This window comes from Sapajus apella, unplaced genomic scaffold (genome assembly GCF_009761245.1).
Source record: "Sapajus apella isolate SASKATOON/1434 unplaced genomic scaffold, GSC_monkey_1.0 scaffold101, whole genome shotgun sequence".
Taxonomy (NCBI): domain Eukaryota; kingdom Metazoa; phylum Chordata; class Mammalia; order Primates; family Cebidae; genus Sapajus; species Sapajus apella.
The window spans coordinates 5,264,796-5,270,583 of record NW_022437041.1 but is presented as its reverse complement, the minus strand read 5'-3'; positions in this window follow the sequence as shown (position 1 = coordinate 5,270,583).

The following is a 5,788-nucleotide window of genomic DNA, read 5'->3' as shown; positions in this document are numbered from 1 at the left end:
AAAAGAAAAGAAAAAAAGGAAAACAGGATTTCCATCAAGATAGTCAAATAGGAACAGCTCCAGAGGGCAGTTCCCAGTGAGAGTGATGCAGAAGGCAAGTCATCTCTGCATTTCCAACGGAGGTACCAGGTTCATCTCAATGGGACTGGGTGGACAGTGAGTGTAGTCCAAGGAGGGCAAACTGAAGCAGGGTGGGGTGTTGCCTCACCCAGGAAGTACAACTGGCCAGAGGACCCCCTCAACAGAGGCCATCAGGGACTTATCCTAGGCCATGCTGGCACTATGGTTCAAATACTATGCTTCTCCCATGGTCTTTACAGCCCACAGACCAAGAGATTTTTGCCAGGCTGGCAAGTGCTGCTGGTTACCAGCACAAATCAAAACAGCCATTTCAGCAGGCACTGCAGGTTTTTGGTGGTGCCTGAAATGCCTGTGAGATAGACCCTCCCACTCCCTACCAAAAATGGGGACCTGAAGGCAGAGGGCCAAGTGAGCTGGCTCAGCGGGTTCCTCCCCTGTAAAGACTAGCAAACTGAAACCCTCTAGCTTGAGAGTTTCACAGCCACCGCAGCAGTTTCAGCTCAGCCTGAGACGATTGAGCTCAGTGGGGGAAAGGGTATCTGCCATTGCCAAGACAGTTCTAACCATACCTGTATAAACAAAATTGTGAAGAAGTTTACACAGCAGCTGGACTGAGCCTACAGCAGCTCAGCAGTGCCTCTGCAGGCAGACTGTGACTAGACTCCCTCCTTGCTGGGCAGAACATCTCTGAATAAAAGGCAGCATCACCTCAGGGACTTATAAATAAAACCCCACCTTCCCAGGACAAAACACCTGGGAAAAGGGGCACTTGTGAACACCACTGCAGCAGACTTAAATGTCCTTGCCCAGCAGCTCTGAAGGGAGGAACAGAGCTCCAAGCATAGCACTTGAGCTCTGATAAGGGACACAGTGCCTCCTCAAGCAGCTCCCTGACCCCCATATATCCAAAAAGACACCTCATACAGGAGAGTTCTGGTTGACATCTGGTGGGTACCCTTCTGGGAAGAAGCTACCAGAGAAAAGAACAGGCAGCAATCTTTGCTGTTTTGCAGCCCCCAGTGGTGATTGCCAGTCAAACAGGGTCTGGAGTGGACCTCCAGCTGTCCTGCAGCAGAGGGGCCTGACTGTTAGAAGGAAAACCAAAAAACAGAAAGAAATAGCTTCAACATCAACAGAAAGGATGTCCACTCAGAGACCCCTTCCAAAAGTCACCAACTTCAAAGACCAAAGGTGGAAAAATCCACAAAGATGGGACAAAGCCAGCACAAAAAGGATGAAATCACCAAAAACCAGAATGCCTCTCTGCCTCCAAGGGATCACTCCTTACCAGCAAGGGAAAAAACTGGATGGAGAATGAGTTTGATGAATTGACAAAAGCAGGCTTCAGAAGGTGGGTAATAACAAACTTTTCTGAGCTAAAGGAGCATTTTCTAAACCAATGCAAAGAAACTAAGAACATTGAAAAAAGGTTAGACGAAATGCTAATTAGAAAAGCCAACTTAGAGAAGAACATAAATGACTTGATGGAGCTGAAAAACATAGCACAAGAACTTCGTGAAGCATACACAAGTTTCAATAGCTGAATTGATCAAGCAGAAGAAAGGATAATAGAGATTCAAGATTAATTCAATGAAGTAAAACGAGAAGGCAAGATTAGAGAAAAAAGAGTGAAAACAAATGAACAAAGCCTCCAAGAAATATGGGATTATGTGAAAAGACCTAATCTACATTCCTGAATGTGACGTGATGAATGAATCCAAGTTGGAAAACACTCTTCAGGATATTATCCAAGAGAACTTCCCCAACCTAGCAAGGCAGACCAATATTGAAATCCAGGAAATACAGAGAACACCACAAAGAAATTCCTTAAAAAGAGCAATCCCAAGACACATAAGTCAGATTCACCAGGGTTGAAATGAAGGAAAAATTGCTAAGGGGTGCCAGAGAGAAGGGTCGGGTTACCCACAAAGGGAAGCCCAACTGACTCAAAGCAGATCTCTTGGTAGAACCCTACAAGCCAGAAAAGATGGGGGCCAATACTCAACATCCTTAAAGAAAAGAACTTTCAACCCAAAATTTTATATCCAGCCAAACTAAGCTTCATAAGTGAAGGAGAAATAAAATCCTTTATGAACAAGCAATTGTTCAGAGATTTCATCACCACCAGGCCTGCCTTACAAGAGCTCCTGAAAGATGCACTAAACATAGAAAGGAGAAACCAGTTCCAGCCACTTCAAAAATGTAACAAATGGTAAAGAGCATTGACACAATGAAGAAACTATGTGAACGACTGGGCAAAACAATCAGCTAGCATCAAAATGGCAGGATCAAATTCACACATAACAATATTAACCTTTAATGTAAATGGGCTAAATGCCCCAATCAAAAGACACAGACTGGTAAATTGGATAAAAAGCCAAGACTCTATGGTGTGCTGTATTCAGGAGATCCATCTCATGTGCAAAGATACACATAGATTTAAAATAAAGGGATGGAAGAAGATTTATCAAGCGAAAGAAGAGAGAAAAAAAAAGACTAGGGTTGCAATCCTAGTCTCTGATAAAATGGACTTTAAACCAACAAAGATCAAAAGAGACAAAGAAAGGCATTACATAATGGTAAAGGGATCAATGCAACAAGAAGAGCTAACTATCCTAAATATATATGCATCCAATACAGGAGCAGCCAGATACATAAAGCAAGTTTTTAATGACCTAAAAAGAGACTTAGACTCCCAAACAATAATGGTGGGAGAGTTTAACACTCCACTGTCAATACTAGACAGACCAATGAGACAGAAAATCAACAAAGATTATCCAGGACTTGAATGCAGATCTGGACCAAGTGTACCTAATAGACATCTACAGAACTCTCCACCCCAAATCCACAGAGTATACATTCTTCTCAGCATCGTATGGCACTTACTCTAAAATTGACCACATAATTGGAAGCAAATCACTCCTCAGCAAATGCAAAAGAATGGAATTTATAACAAACTGTCTCTCAGACCACAGTGTAATCAAATTAGAACTCAGGATTAAGAAACTCACTGAAAACCACACAACTACATGACAACTGAACAACCTGCTCCTGAATGACTACTGAATAAATAATGAAATGAAGGCAGAAATAAAGATGTTCTTCAAAACCAATGAGAATGAAACCACAATGTACCAGAATCTCTGGGACACATTTAAAGCAGTGTCTAGAGGCAAATTTATAGCAATAAATGCCCACATGAGAAGTGAGGAATGATCTAAAATTGACACCCCATCATCACAATTTAAAAAACTAGAGAAGCAAGATCAAACAAATTCAAAAGCTAGCAGAAGGCAAAGAAATAGCTAACATCAGAGCAGAACTGAAAGAGATAGAGGCACAAAATCGATAAACCCAAATCTGTTTTTTTGAAAAGATCAACAAAATAGATACACTGCTAGTCAGACTAACAAAAAAGAAAAGACAGAAGAATCAAATAGATGCAATAAAAATTATAAAGGGGATATCACCACCAATTCCATAGAAATACAAACAACCATCAGAGAATACTACAAACAACTCTATGCAAATAAACCAGTAAATCTAGAAGAAACAGATAAATTCCTGGACACTTACACCCTCCCAAGACTAAACCAGGAAGAAGTTGAGTCCCTGAGTAGACCAATAACAAGGTCTGAAGTTGAGGCAGCAATTAATAGCCTACCAACCAAAAACAGTCCAGGTCCAGAGGAAGGCAAATAATACAGAGAAGGTGGCTATCTGCTCATGAGGTCATCTAGGAACTCAGGTTTCTTCCTGCTCAATATCCTGTTTGCTGGTATGTTGACTTTGTCTGCCTTATTGCAGATGGAACACTAGCACCATGTCCATGCAGTGCAAGTCAGGGAAAGTAGAAGTGGAGGAAAAGCAACTCCTTTTGTTAAAGATAATACCTAAAAGTTATATATATAACTTCTAACATCTTATTAGTCAAAATGTATCATGGTGACATCTAACTCTGAAGAAGCTGGGACATATGTTGTCTAATAAGATGCTTGCATATCAGATAAATATGGAAAGTTCTACATCACTAACTGGAAGAAGGAGAGAATTTATGTTAGGAGACAGAAGTCTCTGCCACAGTCCCCACCTGATTCTTGAGTGTTTCTCCCCCTGATTGCAGTAGGAATAGAAGAGGAAGATCTCAGAAAGAAATGGCTTCTCCTATACAAACAGACTGCAAAATGCCTGACCTTCCAGTTCCCAGGAGCGGTTCTGTGCCCCAAGCATGACAAGGGAGTAGCAGAGCCAGAAGACATCAATGGAATGTTCTGGTTTGGACTGTAAGCCTTTAACAGCAGTCACAATGGAGTAAATTATGGAGGGCACTGAGTGTAAAACCTTGGAACTCTATCAGGAGATGGAAGTGAATACCTTAAAATGACCGCTACTGAAACCCCTCTGGGAGTGATCTAATCAAATTTAGGTTAAGTTTTTTTAAATTAACAATTATAAAATTTCCAGACTTTTTCTTGAAATTTAGTTGCAAATTAATGCCTAACACCATGGTCAAGGTACCTCTGGGCGGTGATTAATTAAGCCTATGTTTGCATTTGATCATGATGTTCTTGTCAAGCATGCTGTACCTCATACAAGTGAATATGGCAGTAAAGTTGACTTTTGGTTTTTTCTTTTCTTTTCCTCTGACTGCTTAAAATTCTGCTCAATCATCAACTATCTCTATACTGAAAATTAAGAATATAAAGTTATAATTCTATCCCTTTTTCTATATCCTCCTCAATTTTTTTTAACCAAGGTTTTCACCATTTTCTCTCTTTTAAAAAATTTTCCTCATGTGGTCTCCAAGAAAGATTTTGTGATCCTAAGGCTTTGGAGCCCACAATTAGAATTAGGATGAACCTTGCTGTTGTTGGATCATGATATACTCTTCTCAGCCATTAGCCTGAACCTCTTAGTGTTAAACTGTGACTCTAATGTTGCATATACTTAAAATATGTTTAGCTCTGGAGAGGTCTTCGAGAGTTCCCTAGCTATCAACTAGGCTTAAGAGGAAGCTTCATTTCATAAGGAACGATGCTGCCTATAACTTTGGAGTCCCTAATAAATATTTGCTGACTACATAATGGGAGCTACATATGTATTAATGAGACTGATTAACTATTATTTTATTTTATTTATGAGGGCCTGTTGGTACAAGACCTCATTCTATCAATAAGTATTTTACATGCTTTGACGTATTTAACCTTCAAAACAATCAAACCAACTAGGTGTTATCATTTTCTCCATTTTCCTAACGAAGCAGAGAGAGAGTAAGTAATTGACCTGAGGTCACAAGTGGCAGAGCTGGGATTCAATCCAGCAATATGGCTCCAGAGTCTGTATAGTTAAACATGATATTAACCCAAAGAACTCTACAAACACAAAATCTATATACTTTAAGAAAAAAATAAAAGACAATTTTGTTATAATATATTGTCCAGAGTATTCCACCATGTTGGGCAAATAATTCAACATTTATTCTATACTGTGGCATTTGTTAAGTAACTAGTCTCACAATAGATGATTAAATGCATGCATTTGTATTGAGGTTCAATTGCAGAACTGACCTGTGTAGGGAAATTTTATTCCTTTTGGAAAATTCATTGTTAAAAGACCTCTAAGTGATTGATTTTTTAATTTGCATAACACACATTTACAAAACAAATTGGGTTAATTTTCAGGTGTGAAACTCTCTGGGAATTGGTAG